Source organism: Triticum urartu, chromosome 5, assembly GCF_003073215.2.
Source record: "Triticum urartu cultivar G1812 chromosome 5, Tu2.1, whole genome shotgun sequence".
Taxonomy (NCBI): domain Eukaryota; kingdom Viridiplantae; phylum Streptophyta; class Magnoliopsida; order Poales; family Poaceae; genus Triticum; species Triticum urartu.
In genome coordinates this window covers 114,973,606-114,990,444 of record NC_053026.1, presented here as the reverse complement: position 1 = coordinate 114,990,444, position 16,839 = coordinate 114,973,606, and the positions used below count along the sequence as shown (strand labels likewise).

At 43.9% G+C, this 16,839-nt stretch overlaps 1 pseudogene; it reads right to left on the bottom strand.

Annotated features, from left to right (window-relative positions):
* Positions 1-2,786: 2,786 nt before the first annotated feature.
* Positions 2,787-16,336, bottom strand: LOC125508119 (annotated as a pseudogene).
* Between the last annotated feature and the right edge of the window lie 503 nt (positions 16,337-16,839).

Below are 16,839 nucleotides of genomic sequence, written 5' to 3'. Positions count from 1 at the left end.
TTAGAGCAAAAGGGCACGCAGCCCCGGTTCCATTGCAAGCAACGAAACCAGTGTGACAAGCATTCACCAATACAGCCCGCGGAGCACAGCACACCAAGCTGTCTCAGCAAGAAACACAAAACTATCCTGGAGCTGAACTACACCAAGCTAACATAGAAAGCAACCCTCAAGTCTACTGGAACAAAAGAAAAAAATTAAAAGGTACACAGGGGGGGTTTACATCTTGTGCTCTCTCTATTCAAAACAGAAAGAGAGTAGTAGCATCAGCATCAATCTTCTTTTTTCAGTTTCGCCCCCACGTGCAGCTTGAAAGGATCAACCGGGGTCTGGCCACATCAGCATATGAGGATCTCTGGCAAGCTTCTCGAGGTTTTTCACCACAGCAGAGACCTGGATTTTTGCATCGTTTGAGAACAGAACCTCCCATGCTGCTAGCTCCATAGCCACCTGTCTCCATATTTTCTGCATTCCAGACCACACAGAGCGATTGAAACACAGGTTATTCCTGATTTTCCAAAGAGACCACATAACAGCTGCATGTAAAGCATTCACAACTGCATGTTTCTTATTGGAAACCCACCAAACCGCAAGTTTCTCAATATCAGAGACCTTGCCAACTCCTGACATGTCTCCAATAACTCTCCAGAGTTCAATCGACACTACACATTCAAAAAATAAATGCTGGCAAGATTCTGGCTCAGAGCAAAACATGCAGGTCATGTCAGGGACATGCTGCCTTTTAACAAGATTATCTCTGGTTAAAATCTTGTTATTAGAGACCAGCCAAAGGAAAATTTGTACTCTAGGGACAATCTTCAGCTTCCACACATACTGTGTATGGACGGGGAGGATTCCCCTAAAGTTCACAATGTTGTAAAAAGATTTAACTGAATATTGCCCATTTGCACTGTACTTCCATACTGGAGTATCCTCACAATCTTTAAAGGTAATAGTACTAGCAATAGAGACAAGGTCCATCCAGTCAGAGATTTGATCACCCCCTAGACACCTCCTAAAGGTGATCTTAAGATCAATCCCATCCCAGATTTTATATATAGAAATGTTATGATCATTAGCCAAAGAATATAGATCCCAAAATTGAGTGGATAGTGGCGCATTACCAAACCACTCATCCTCCCAAAAACGAATCTTCTTGCCATTCCCCACAACCCAGGAGTACCCCAACTTAGAGGCTTTAATGGCCCATAAAATACCTTTCCAGAGAGGGGAGGCCCCATTGCTGGAGCAAGCAAAAATATTTGGTTTACTAGTGCTGTACTTGTCATCAATAATAAGTTTCCAAATCTTATTATCTCCAGAAAAGTATCTTTTAGCCCAAGAAGCAAGGAGGCATAAGTTCATATCAGCAATATTAGTAACACCAAGACCACCATGTTCCTTCTTAAGGGCAACAGTCCCCCATGAAGTAAGGTGGTATTTATGATGGCCTTCATAATCATCCCAGAAGCAATTAGCTAGCTGCGAGTTAATGAGAGTGGTTGCCCATTTTGGGAGTTTAATTACCCCCACCAAATAGGCAGGGATGCTAGCCAAATTAGATTGGACTAGCACACGTCTCTTACCTATGGATAAGAGACGTCCCCTCCACCCTGAGGCTTTCTTAAGAATCTTATCTACCAGGGGTTGTAGATCTTCTCTCTTCAACTTAGCATAATGAAGAGGAGCACCTAAATATTTAATTGGGAACACACCTAATCTACACCCCAAAGTTTGGGCAAAAAGTTGGGCCTCATCCCCATCTACATTTATGGGAACCAAGTCACATTTGTGAAAGTTAATTCTCATGCCAGACATTTGCTCAAAACATGACAGGAGCCATTTGAGATTTTTGGCATGATCTAAATTCTTGCTCATGAAAAGAAGAGTATCATCTGCATACTGCATACTGATGACCCCAAAAGGTTTGGTGTTTGGGAAAACACCAGAAATCAAATTATACCTGGCTGCTTCAACTAACATTCTAGTGAATGCATCAGCAACCACATTGAAAAGTAAAGGGGAAATAGGATCACCCTGTTTCACCCCTTTACCTGTGATAAAGAAGTCACTATTGGTGTCATTAACTCTGACACCAATAGATCCATTAACTATTAGAGTTCTAATTCTCTCAATCCATTTAGGGCTAAAGCCTCTACTGGATAACACTTCAAAAAGGAAATCTCTATTTATCATGTCATAAGCTTTCTCATAGTCAAGTTTGAAAACAAAACCAGGAAGTTTAGAGGAGGCCAAAGAGTGCACAATCTCATGAGCAGCAACTATGCTCTCCATAATGAACCTCCCTTTCATAAAGGCAGTTTGGTTTTGTAAGATAATATCATCACACACTGGACCAAACCTATTTGTACAGCATTTAGAAAAAAAATTAAAACTACAATTAGTCATGGCAAGAGGTCTAAATCTTTCTAGTCTAACAGCATTTGGTTCTTTAGGAACCAAAGTAAGAAGGGAGAAATTAAGCCTATATAAATCAAGCTCCCCTTTTTCCCAGTCTGCAAAAAGAGCAAGCAAGTCTGGCTTAATCAAATCCCAAAAGTGCTGATAAAATAAAAAGGAGAAGCCATCTGGGCCTGGGGCCCCTTCAGCATAAGAGCCAAAGACAGCAGCCTTGATTTCTTCCTCAGAAAAAGGAGCATCAAGTTTTTCATTATGAGCCCTGGAAACTATCCCATCCTCTCCCCAAAACCCTTTTTTGAGGTGAATATTAAGTTTGGGGGTAAAGCCAAATAGTTTTTTATAGAACTGAACAGTAAGGTCAAGTATACCTTTGGGGTCTTCAACAGGTCCATCCTCTCCTTCCAGCATTGCAATCTGTTTTTTCCTTCTTTTTTGGTTTGCAACAGCTTGAAAGTATCCTGTATTTAGCTCCCCCTCCAGTACTTCTCTCTCTCTAGATCTTTGTCTGGCCTTAATTTCTTCCCTCCTCCATATGTCCTGCAGCTCACCTGAAATATTTTTCATTTTTTCTTTAGAAGCAGGGAATAAAGGTTGAGTTTCAGCCATAATATCCAAACAATTATATTCAGCAACCAAGGATTGCTTCTGCCTATTCTTGGTAACTTCTATATTAATACTCCAGCCCTTAAGGACTTTCCTCATCAATCTAGTTTTAAACTGCCAAATATCAATGGCTTTGGTATGCAAACACTTGGTGTTCCAGGTTTTATGGACAAGTTCATCAAAACCCTCCACACCAATCCACCACTTTTCAAATCTAAACATCCTATGCTTAGCAACAGGTATACCACCAGAATCCAGCAACAAAGGTGTATGATCACTAGCAACCCTAGGTAATGCCTTAAGATGTACTGCAGGGAACATAGCTTCCCAGTCGGTGGTTACAAAAACTCTATCCAGAGTTGCCATGATCATATCCTCCTGATTGTTACCCCAGGTAAACCTCCTACCAATATTACTAATCTCTATTAGACTGAATTTATTTATCCAGTCATTGAACAGATCAGCCCAGTGGTGATTAATAGCACCAGTGGATTTCTCAGCCGCATTTCTGATGAGGTTAAAATCTCCACCTATAATGGTAGGACCATCCCACCCATCTGCTACACTATGTAATTCATTAATAAAATCAAGCTTGCCCTCATCATATGCAGAACCATAAACATAGAATAAGTCTCCATTATTTATGGTTATTTCTGCATCTGAGAAGACAGGAAACACAAAAACTATGGATGTCACAAGATAGGATCTCAAATGTATCATCCTTAAGACCTATTAGGATGCCTCCAGCTGTATCAACTGCAGGCAGCCATTTCCAAAAGAATTCATTCCTGGAATCTAATGAAAATGCGGGCACGAATATGACAGTGGTATTGACAAGTGTTTATGCTGAGATGCTCATAGTGGCATTCTTTGAAGCATGCAGAAGTTGGAATGGCATTTATCAAATTAAACCATTAAATGTCAGTGGTATTGACAAGTGTTTATGCTCAGATGGTCATAGTAGCATTCTTTGAAGCATGCAGAAGTTGGAGTGGCATTTATCAAATTAAACCATTAAATGTCTGTATTACTAGATATTAGTAATACAGGCAACTGAAACTGTTGAAATGCTCATTCAATTTCTAGTGTTTAAACTAAGAGCCTTCTTTTATTCATTCTTAGGAGCATCATGGTTTTGGTTTACTTTCTATGCATCATATGAAACAAGAAAATGGAAGTGTAGGATTGGGTGGACTAGGCCGGGAAAATTCCTTCCCATGCTCGTCAGAACATTGGTTGGATGGAACACCTCCAGTCTATAATGGGTGATGTTCCTACCAGATTTGTCCTTTTTAGATATAACTACACACATGCCAGTATGCACGGTGGCATCGGTGAACATAGGACAAAATGCTGGTACTGAACTAGACTCCTAGACTGACCCACTAAGCTCAGTGATCTAAATATGCAAGTTTGGAGTTCAGAGACATACTTGAACCAGCAGTATGTGTTCAGTGATCCATATGTATTTTGCAATGTGTTCAGTGATCCATGTGTAATTTGCTCCAAGGAAAATTACAAAAAATATGCAGCCTAAGGGAGGCAAAAGAAAACCTGAAAATTTGTCAGATGAGTTGTGTGCTTGTCTGGATCTCCTCTTCAGCCCTCCCTTGGTCCTCCTCCACCATATTTTCATCACCCCATATTCGGATTTCCAGTGTGGGGGTGGTTCGGAAGGAGAGTAACTGTGCCCCTGATGGCTTCCTCCGATGCCTCCACCTCCCGAACCGTGGCACCACCGCAAATGATCTTCACGGTAACATGCATAAGGGAAGAGAGGTGCTGGATGCCAAAATCAAGATCTTTGCCTGCGTCTGATGGAACCTCCAGCTTCTCAAGACTCGGCATGGCCCCAGCTTCAAATATCAGTCCTTTGCCATTGCTCCAGCAGGTGAAGCGGAAATCCTTCAGACATATGAACATGTTGCTGCTTATAACGAGTCTTTGTTTTTGAGCAGATGATTCTGATGACAAACACAGAAGCAGCAAAGCAGGTAACCCTCCAAGGATCTCTAATGCCTCCTCTTCTACAGGGTTAATATTGATATCTAGGTACGAGAGGTTGTCAAGTGACGCGATCCAAACTGGAACTCTGGGAAAGAAATAGTACGCGTCCATCTGAAATTTCTGGAGGAGACGAGGGGATGGGAACCAAGAATCCAGCAAGAAATCTATGGAATAACCATACATTTCTTTTAGAGGAATGGAATAACCATAGTCACTCTTAATGCATAGAGACCGAAGGTTGAGTCTACCCAGTTTACAGAGTGATGAGACCAAGTTCTCCACAAAAATTTCTTTGTTACCGTGTGTATCGATGATGCACCAGCGCAGCCCAAGAATCCTCAATTTAGTCAGGCTGCCCAGTTCCAGCAAAGAAGATGCCAAACTGTCCCACTTGACTTTGATCTCTCTTAGCTCCTGTAGAGCATGCAGATTCCCAATTCCTTCAGGTAATTCAAGATTATTGACACGCAAACATGTCATATTTTGCAGTTGAACAATGCTTTTGGGCAATTTTCGTATCTTTGTCCATCTTATATCCAGAGTCTGCAAATGCTGTAGTTCTCCTAATTGCTCAGGGAATGCAGAAATGCTTCTAACATCGAGCCGCAAATATTTCAACTGACAAAGAGTCCTTACATGTTCAATAAAACTGCTTTCCATGTCCTCACCATTTTCTATATCAAGTACTCGCAGAACTCTAAACTTCGAAAGAGGAGGCATCTGTTCAGCATACCCAAATATACTGAGCGACCGGCAATGAGAAATGATCGCTGTTGATGGAACTGCGATGTGCTCTTGGGAATAACACAGAGATAGTCTACGAATCTTATGTTGTAGCACTAATTTCTGATTTTGGCCACCAAAGAAGGTAACAAAATTTTCTTCAATTGACTTGGATATAAGAAGATCAAGAATCATATCATGGACTCGGCATGAATAAACTCGACCATCATATTGAATTCTCACAGGTTGAACCATACTCCTATTGATAAGGTCACTGAAATACCCATCTCCTATCTCCTCCAAATCTTGTCCACCCTCTGTATTAATAAATCCTTCAGCAATCCACCTCCTTATCAATTGATCCCTCTTAATCTCACAGTCTTCTGGAAATATACTCAGTCCTCTGAGGGATAATATTTTTCTCATTTCTTCTACACCGGGATCTTTTTCCAGTGTCGAACCGATTGAGTTATATACCCTCTCCCATTCTTCATTTGTACTAGCTTTATTAGCCAGCAAGCTAGCCACTGTAATAATCGCCAAGGGTGAACCACCACATTTCTTCAATATCTCCGGGGAGACTTCTTCCAACTTAGGAGGGCACATATCTCCCGAGCCAAATATACGTTTCAAAAATAAACTCTTAGAGTTGGCTTCAGTAAGAGGCATTATTTCATAGACATGATCATGCTGAGGAGAGCAACATAATTTGGCTATAGTAATACTGCGAGTTGTTGTCATTATTTTGCTCCCAACATCATTTGGAAACAAAGCACACTTGATAATCTTCCATGCTTGATTACTCCAAATATCATCAATGATGACGAAATACCTACAATAGGAAAATTCAAATGCGTACTCCATAAAAGCTATTATAAATGAAGAAGTGTTAACAACATAAAAATGGCAAACCTCCTGAATGCCAAATGATAAAGCTTGTAGGATAATTTCCAGAGCAATTAAATAGGAGTATAAACTATAAAGTGAGAACATTGCAGTAGCTGTACCCTTTAATTCCTTGATGAACAGATATATTGAAAGGGAGTTTCCCAAGGATGGGCATGGATATAGTGAAACAGAGGAGGATGCAATAACTAAGTAAGGAAAAATGCTTCTGTGCTACACAAAGAACGTGAGCTTCAGGAATCATGCTCTCTTTTTTTGCGAGTTGAACCAGGATTGTACAATTATCAGATAATTGGGTACTGGATCACTTCTATTTTATGTCACTAACGATAATTATCCCCTAAAGTTCTACCGTAGAAACAAGTGAAAAAGCGAAGTTCCTAAATCCCCCTGAAACCAAAACCAGAATAATCATAAACAGAATGAAATATGATCGCCTGCTCAGTATATCTGCCTTTCTCTACAAGCAGAAAAACATTTTTCTATTCTATATTTAATTTAAATTGAACAACAGTAGAAACTAATAGAATGTGTTATATATGTACACCCAGCAAATCAAACAAGTGTTTAAGCAATTGGCGCCGTGTTGCCCGCCCACTGTCCTTGGGTGGGCTGGGAGTCCATGACCTGGAGCGCACGGGCCTTTCGCTCCGTGTCCGTTGGCTCTGGTTCAGCCGCACCGACGATCGCCGCGCTTGGAGTGGTTTGGACCTGCAGTTTTCCGCTGAGGAGCGCGCCTTCTTCTTTGCTAGCACTTACACTGTCCTTGGCAACGGTCAGACCACGAAGTTCTGGGAGGACAGATGGATTGGAGGACGCTCTGTCCGTGAAATCGCGCCTCTCCTGCACTCATGCATTCCCAAAAGGAGAAGGAAGGCCACGACGGTGGCCGACGGCTTGCCGGGGCACCTTTGGGCGCGAGACATCCACGAAGTTGTGGGCATTCACGAAATCGGCCAGTACATCTTGCTATGGCGCTTGATCGAGAGCACAACGTGTTATACTCATAGGATCAACTAGGCTAGGGTTTCGGAGTAGATTGAACTATCTATGATCTGTTTGCGCGTATACCTTAGCGTTCCGGCCATAGCTGGTCCTTCGATGAAGGTCTGTGCACGGGCAGCGACGGTCGGTGTAGAGGTCGACGGTGAAGTGCGTGAGTGGCGGCGGTGGAGCTTCCCATCGCTTCAGTGCCTCCCTCTGGATCGGATAGGGTTAGGAGTGGGGAACAGTGGCGGTGACGAACCTCGTACCCTGTGCCCCTGGTCCCCACCTCCTCTTTATAGCACTGCGCGATAGGGGCCCACCAGCCTTGCTTGGGCTGGACGCCCCCGATCAGGGCGTGGGTCAAGGGCCCAATGAGCCGTTGGGCCCATTGGTGGAGAGATCAACCTAACATTCTCCCCCTTGATCTCATCATATACTTTTAACTTTTATACTTTGAAATAACTCTTTTCAAAGTACTCGTTCCATCACAGATTTGCATGTAGAGCATGTCTCATCATCACGGTTCATTTCCGATAGAATCAACACCTACAACACACTCCTCTGTTTTGAAACAGATTCTTTAACCTTGGGCCCTTTTATTGTCCGGAAATGTTAGACTATACCATAAAACCCATGTCGATTGTGTGTTCTCCGAACACACTGGGCGGTAAGCCTTTAATAAGCAGATCTGCAAATACTTGTCTGTTGCTTTCATGCTCCAAGCATTTCAACATAATTCCGGACTTTCTCCTTAACAACGTATAACTTTGTGTCAATGTGTTTGGCATCAACACTTGACTCGTTGTCATAGGAGCGAAAGACTTAAAATAGTTATCGCTGTTGTCAACCATTATCAACTCCGGGTACAGGTCTCCTTAACCATTTTGCCTGTCCCTCAGCCTCATATCAAGCTATAAAATATCTTTGCATCACATTGATGATAATTGTTTCATTCTTTGGAGCTTTTCCACACAAAAATCTCCAAGTATGAAAGTTAGCGACAATTGTGGATTTCGCTATACATTTCACAAGTCCTGTCTTTGTACTCACAATCTTTTGAGAGCACTTATTTCTTTCAGCATGAGGCTGATATCTTTGACTCCATTCCAGTGATCTATACATGGACTGGACATTGCCAAAACAATCCGGATACATGAACTGTGTCAGGGTAATATATGAGCTTCCAATAACTGAAGCATATGGTACCATATCCGTTTTGAATCTTTTGGAACACCATAGTTTCCAGTTCCATTACCCTTGACTATAAGAACAGGCGTAGGTTTTTTCGCATGCATACTTCAGAGACCCCTCTTAGCATGTCCATGCGACATCCCTAATACCCCTTTTATTCTTTTCTTCATGAATCTCGATACTTATAACGAGAGACACTACCGAGAACATTCTTTTGAACTTTGAGGACAAGAACTTATTTTCTCCTCCTGCAGTAGATTGACATCACCACTGGCAAGTAGGATGTCATCCACATGCACAGAATAAGGAAATGAATTTCCCATTCTATAACTTTGCACGAATACAATTGTCCTCACATTTTCTTTAACCCAAAATTACATATGATTCTTTCAACTTTAAATGTCACTGTCTAGAGACTTGCTCTAGTCCATAAAAGCACTTCTTGAAGCAGCATCCCTTGCGTTCTTTACTTTCATCTGATGTAACTCAGATCATGATGTCGATCATGATGTGGCACTTAACACTCATTGTAATATATTTCCTTTGGAGTCACATTGACCTTGTAGACCCTTTACAGCCTACTGTTTTGGCTCCATTGGAAATTACTTATGAGTCTCAAAGGCTCGGTTGAACACTTTAAATGAGGTGGGATCAACCTCCATTTGAATTTCACTAACATGGACTTTGTAGTAATCAGAAATATCTGATTATCTCATTCCTTAAGACCATCTGTGTCTCAGGTACTAGCACTTCTTTCATATGGGGTTGTTGTTGCTCTGTCTTTGCCAAGAGGCAAATAAATTCTATAGTCTTTGGTATTTTCATACCATGCTCCCCCAGATTACTCCATCTTCACTAAAATGGGGTATCTTTAAACTTTATTATTTGGGTTTATTCTGTTAAAACTTTCTTTTTGGCACTTTTAAGCACCGTCTTAGTATTCCTTAGTCAGCTGTCGAAACTATAAAAGATCCAGGAATACAACTATTTCTTTTCTTTAGGGGTATTACTTATGACCGTCGTACTCCCCCGGACGATCACATTCTTCATTAATGGATAATGTGCATCACATTATCTAAAGTATAGGGGAGTTTCATCATTCTTAATTTATCTAATATTTCTTTCTCCCCCTCGAAATGTGGCAAGAAATTTTCTGCCACAATTTCGAAAAACATTCATAACTTTTGTGAATTGAGAAAACTTCAATTGACTATTTCATCCATCTGATTACTTCATGTGAAATGAAGTTATCTGTTAACTGATAGGGGAGTACTTTTTCCTCATTAGTACTTTTGCAAGTCACACTTGCATATCAATCTTATCTTTAGGTTCGTCTCTAACTTTTATTCTTTTTGGATTTATTGAGTCCTTAATGACCGTTACACATAAAGTGTACGGTCAATACTAGGAAAGCATAATGACTACTCCATACTTTTTCTCTCGGAGTGGGACACATTAAACACACATGAGTCATCATATCTTTCTCCTGTCATACAAGATAAGTCTTTTGCCAAAATTTCTCCTGGCATATAGGATTTTCGACATAATACTATGTCAACTTTACCTAGTTACACTGGTATTTTCCCAGACTTTTCCCCGCCATGCGGGTTTTATCATAATCATCTTTTCCCGCTATGCGGGTAATTCCTTGTAAGGGACATAAATGCCAGAATTGGCTCTTTTGACTGCATATTCAATCATCAAATTCAGAATAAATCCGAATGCTCTTTGACACACATGCTTGATCTGACGTTGGTCAAAATTAAACACACATGTTGCTTGTTTCATTTCAAATCATGTTGAATGAAAAATCTTCTTCATAGAGAGTACATGAAAGACATTCGTCAACCAAGACTCTCAATGATCTATCTCTTTTATTTTCTTGGATTAATATCCAAGAATTCTTTTCTTTTGAAGCCATTCTTTAGAGAGAACATACTCCCTCACGTTATGACCTTTCTTGGTCATCTTTCGGTCACAAGTACCCAGTCATTCGCTTTCACTAATGAAAGCATGTAAAACTTTTAGTCTGAGAAAAACTTAACCAATAATCAACAATAATGAGCATAAAAATAACCCTACGTTGGTCTGGTTAAAAAATATGCACATTAAACCTTTTAAAACTTCCTTTGTATACTCTAAATCATCGTTGTGGTAGAATTAGAATAAAACATCATCCTTCAACATTAATTCCATATCACCGTTGGGCGGAAATGGAAATAATGCATATAACTCACAAACAATGTGATGATAATATTTCTATTAAACAACTTTGCTAAGAAATAATCATCATCATCAACTTTATTGCAGCGGAAACAAGAAATAAACATTTCTCTAGTTCAAGAGCATTTCTTTATCTTTAATTGTTCTCTGAAAATTGATCACTTTCATACAAAATTTATCAGAGATGTAAGCTTTGAACAATTATGGTACTGTTATCATCAACGTTGGTCAGAAAATAACAATACCATATTTCAACTTTAAAACAAATATCTTTCTTTTGTCATAGCGGAAACTATCTGAATCTGATTTCACCCACAGGGGAAAAACATTGCTAAAGTTCTTCCAATTAATTTTTTTTCCGTTGGTTCCAATTTAATTTGAAGATAAAACTTTTACTTTGCAGCAGAAAACATGAATAAAATTCAAGAACTTTTATTCTTTACAGAAACTTTTCTTTGACCAAATAAAAATTCATGAACTTTATTATTTCCTTTATAAAATTCATGAACTTTTCTTTATCTGAAAAGTTTTTATTTTCATTTTCAGAAACACTTTCTGTTTACTTTTCTATATTTTCTCGGCCCAGCGTGCGAGGCAGTGGCCTCGACCCGGCGCTAGCTGCCGTTGGCCACGGCCCAGCGCTAGCTGCTGCTGGCCTGCTCCTTTTCCAGCCCACAAATCGGCAGCAAGCCGCGCCAGCTCGGCCCACTAGCCCGGTGCCTGCTAGGGTTTGGAACTGGCCATCGGATCAGATCCGACGGTCACCCGCGCCGATCGGCTGGCCAAAAATGGCTCCAGTGCCGTCGAGGGGAGCAAACCCTAGCTCATTCCCCCCGCGCGCGCCGCTCTCCTCCTTCTCTCGCGATTTTCTCGCCTGCACGACGGCGGCGAGCGCGAGGAGACGATGCCGTGTCCCGGCAGCTTGCCGGCGACGACGGCGAGGAGCAGCACCAGCGCGTCTAGCTCGTTCTCCCGTCTCTTTCTTTTCCGTCCCATGCCACCTAGTAGAGAGAGGGAGAGAAACTGCGCCTTCCTCTGTGCGCCGCGAAACGCCCGCAGCGCGCGGATCTCGCTACCGTTCCCGTCGCGCCGCCCGGGCCGGCCACCGGCGACGACAGCGGTTCCACTGCGCTGAGCCAGCGCCACCTTTCCCTACTCTTTCCACCCACCACCACGGCACAGCCGTTGCAGCGAGAGAGAGAGAGAGAGAGACGCGGCGTGCGCGCCCCTCTCCCCTTGCTCTTCTGTTATCAGATGGCAGCGGCTCGGGAGCACGTCCCGGCCGCCGGCGGCGGTTGCCATCGGGGCGCGCGAGCCCTTCCCTCTCCCTCTTTTTCTTTCTCTGACAGAGAAGGAACGAGCGCGATGCACCGTCCTCTGTCGCTTGCAGTGCCAAATGGCGTGGTTTGCCTGCGCCATTGCCGATCCCTTCGCCGGTGACGCGTTCCCTTTGCGGTGAGCGCGCCGCCGTCGAATGGTTTGGCCGTGGTGCCTTCTTTATCCCCTTGTTGGGGTTCTTTCTTTGTTTCGGATTCGATCCGATCTGTCAAGGGTAGGGTTCGTTTCTTCTTCTAGATGCCTCGATGGTCGATGCACATCTAGATCGAGAGGAACGGCGCAACACAGCGGCGACACTTTCTTTTCATTGATTTCCTTTTATTTGCTTTGGTTTAATCTCTACCCGAAAACCGATGCCTTTCCTTGCCTCTGATACCAATGTTATACTCATAGGATCGACTAGGCTAGGGTTTCGGAGTAGATTGAACTATCTATGATCTGTTTGCGCGTATACCTTAGCGTTCCGGCCATAGCTGGTCCTTCGATGAAGGTCTGCGCACGGGCAGCGACGGTCGGTGTAGAGGTCAACGGTGAAGTGCGTGAGTGGCGGCGGTGGAGCTTCCCATCGCTTCAGTGCCTCCCTCTGGATCGGATAGGGTTAGGAGTGGGGAACAGTGGCGATGACGAACCTCGTACCCTGTGCCCCTGGTCCCCACCTCCTCTTTATAGCACTGCGCGATAGGGGCCCACCAGCCTTGCTTGGGCTGGACGCCCCTGATCAGGGCGTGGGTCAAGGGCCCAATGAGCCGTTGGGCCCATTGGTGGAGAGATCAACCTAACACAACGCTCTCCGACGCGCCTGACCAGCTCGTGTGGAAGTGGACGGTGTCGGGCATCTACACCGCTAAATCTGCATACGCCGCTTCCTTCCACGGCTCGATGACCTGCGGCAACTGGAGGCTCACATGGAAGAGTTGGGCACCCCCCAGAGTGAAGTTCTTCCTCTGGCTTGTCAGCTTGGACCGATGTTGGACGGCGGACCGCCTCGCCCGGCATGGACTGCAGCACCACAACAGTTGCCCTCTTTGCTGCCAGGAGCCTGAAACAATGCGCCATCTCCTCCTTGGGTGTTCCTTCTCGAGGCACGTCTGGTTCGAGATCCTCTCCTGGATGCGCATGACATGCAGACCCCCGAGCAACGAGGCTACCCTCTTTGATTGGTGGCATGATGCCCGGCAGGTCACGCCCAAGGCGATGCGCAAGGGGCTGGCATCCGCGACACTTCTTACCTCCTGGATGATCTGGAAGCACCGCAACGATTGCGTCTTCAACGACGCACGCCCTTCCATCCGGGCGCTAGTTCACGGCATCAAGGAGGAGGCCAAACTTTGGGCTACGGCAGGCGCTGGTGGACTCAGAGTAGTCTTGCCCCCGACCTGGGACGTGCACTAACTCATGTCCCCTGACTGTAATTCACCTCCTAGGAGGACTGTAACATAAAACACTCTTTCTTTTCAATACAATGAAACGCAAAGCTTTTGCGTTTTCCCGAAAAAAGTACGATCCATCCAAAATTTATGAGTACCTTTTGTTCTTTAGAAATTCTCGGATTGCATTGATGAGCTTTTCCTCATCCCAAACATCTATGTTAGCGTACTCCTGCTGGCTGACTTGAGAGAGTATACTTCTTAGGATCTTCTTCACATCAGGCTGCTGCGACAAAGAAACAAAAGCTCGACACTGGAACTGGCCTTCCAGTTTACGGTACACCTCATTCGCAAGTGTAGTTTTACCGAGGCCCCCAGGACCCACAATAGATATCACCTTTTGCTGCTGCACCGATGCACCCACCCCCTCCATTAGGCACTTGATGAGCTCGTCTCTTGGCTTGTCAATACCGACAAGCCCGTCTGGCTCAGCATAGAGCGAAGGAAGACGAGGGTCAATGGCCCTTGAGATGCCACACTCAAAGGTGCGCTCATCGAGCTTATACCTCATACGTCGCTTGCTTGCATCTTCAACACGTGCCTTGAGCCCCTGGATTTGGCTGGATATTTGATGGCGCATCCTCGGCGCCTTGAGCTGCTGGATCACACTTTGGACAAGCCCTGCTCTCTTAGCAATGTCAGTTTGGCCAAGGCTTTTCATAAAGTCGTCTATGCAATCCTCGATGTCATAAGACATCTCCCGGACTTGGTCCCTCCATTCCTTTGTCTGCACATCAAGATCACGGTCCACCTCTGCCAGCCTCTGAAGGAGTGCGTTCATGCTGCTCAGCTCATCTTTCATGAATTCCACCTCCCTGTGCACACCTTTCAGCTTTGAGTACTCCTCCCCAAGCAGAGTGGTGAGCTTGCCGATGACAGAGGTCATCACCCCTGCCAAGGCGCTCACCATCTGTTGGACGCTTTATGAGTGTAGTTACCAAGATGCCCAGTTTTGTAGAAAATGGCCACAACCTTCAGCGCGACAAAGCAAACACCTGCTGATATATGTATGCATCATCAGAGAGAGGTAGGTCTGTAGGTATCATACTGAATAACAACCATAATGACAATCATAACCTCATAAGCGTCAATTGCCAACCTAAATACACAAGAATGCTAGAAAAGTACATAAACCTAATTTAACAATTTAGTAAAAAAGAAAAAACACTCAATGTCACAGTCAATTCAGGATGCACATGCAAACTTTCAATATCTATTGGAATTCAACCACTCTCCAAATTACATAACTGTACTAAAGAAGTAGACATGAACTCTTGTTACATAGACACATAAATAAATGATAACCATGCTATTTATCCAATTGTACCAGATTCAGTCGAACTATTGCTAGAATAGAAGATCTAGAATTATGGGTTAAAATACCTTTGAGTCGCTACACTAACTGACTAAGTCTACTAGAACTAGAATTAGGAATCGAGTTGCATGATTCATGGAAGTTACTTTATGCCTTTTGAAAGCATCATTTCGTGCACAATACAACAAATTGTAGGGCCCCCAATTTTGGGACTCACTAAACCACCAACCCCATACAACTAAACTTGCCATCTAAAATGTTCGCAAATGCCAACCCCTCCCAGCGAACGTCGCCAGATATTGCGGTCCAATCTATATGCATTGTTCATTGCCTCCAATCCAGTCGGTCAGATGAGCCAGTATTTAGTTGTACCCGCTAGCAAATAAAGATCAGTTTGTGTCTGCATATACACACAAAAGTTGTGCTTTCTTTTTTCTTGACTGTACACAGTAGGGCAAAAGTTGTGCTTTCTTGATCATCAAGAGTAAACTAATTGGTCTGCATAGATAGTAGCAAGGTATGCATATATATTAGAGTCATCAGAGGGTTGAAGAACAGTGGAATGCAGAACTTGTCAAATTCTCCAAAGCAAGCATACCCATATCAAGTATGCATCATGAAACTTGTCGACTATGACAACTGGTTAATTAAGATTGCTTTTATTATATGAAATCGCCCTGTAAAAGAAGCAGGCTAGCAGGTAAACAGTTGCTTTTATTATTGTTGTCACCTTAATTTCAGTAAGATCTATGGTGTCAACTACGACAGTACCATGGTAGCAGATTAGCGGGTACACAATTGGTTTTATCCAGCAAGATCCATGTGAAGGAACACGCCACTTACCACACCGCGGTGCCACCACACTAATGCTTCTAAAACACCAACAAATTTCACTGCAGAAGCTGACAAGTAGAGCAGGGTACCTCACAGTCCATACCTATTCGATGGAAGTCAGGCGAGCACCGCCGCCGGCGAGATCAACAAATCCGCAGCGGCGACCGCGAGAGACCCCACTGGAGCCGAGAGCGGGAGCCGCCCGTTTCTGCGATGGGCGCAGAGGTCGTGGTGGTGGCGGCGGCGGCGGGGGGGAGCGGCGACCGTGTGGAAGCGTGGCTTTATTTTGAGGGCGGGAGTACCTGCGGCACCGTGAGAAACTGAGAAGAGCAGTGGCCGAGATTGCTGACTGATCCACGGCTCAACTAGCTCTCTAGCTTTGACTTTGATTTTTCTTATGCAAAAATTAGGCCAGCGGCATCTTAATGATTTTTCTCCAATCATGCAGGAGCTGCATGCATTATACCCCCTCTATTTTAGGTTATTTTGATTATAATTTTAACTAATAAAATAAGGACGTGGCTACCTGACGCCCAAACGCCCGCTCACGGAGCGAGCGCTCTCCCCGAAAGGAAGGGCCAGCCGCGCGGCCCCGTCGAGACAGCCTAGGAAAGGAAACGCGCCCCCACGCACCCGATCGAGCGTCTTGGTCCTCTCGCTAGCGCCTCGCGTGTTTCTCCCAGCCCGCGACTGGTCTCCTCGCCCACCCCTGCTCTGGTCTCACGCAACCTCTTTCCCTCCTCTTACTTGAAGACCAAGAATACGCAGGGGACCCTTCCTCATCCCTGCTTGTCCTTTCTTCCTTCAAAACAGATCTGGAGAATAAGGGACAGGTTGCCTTCCCCGTTAATGGCGTCTTGAGGAAGA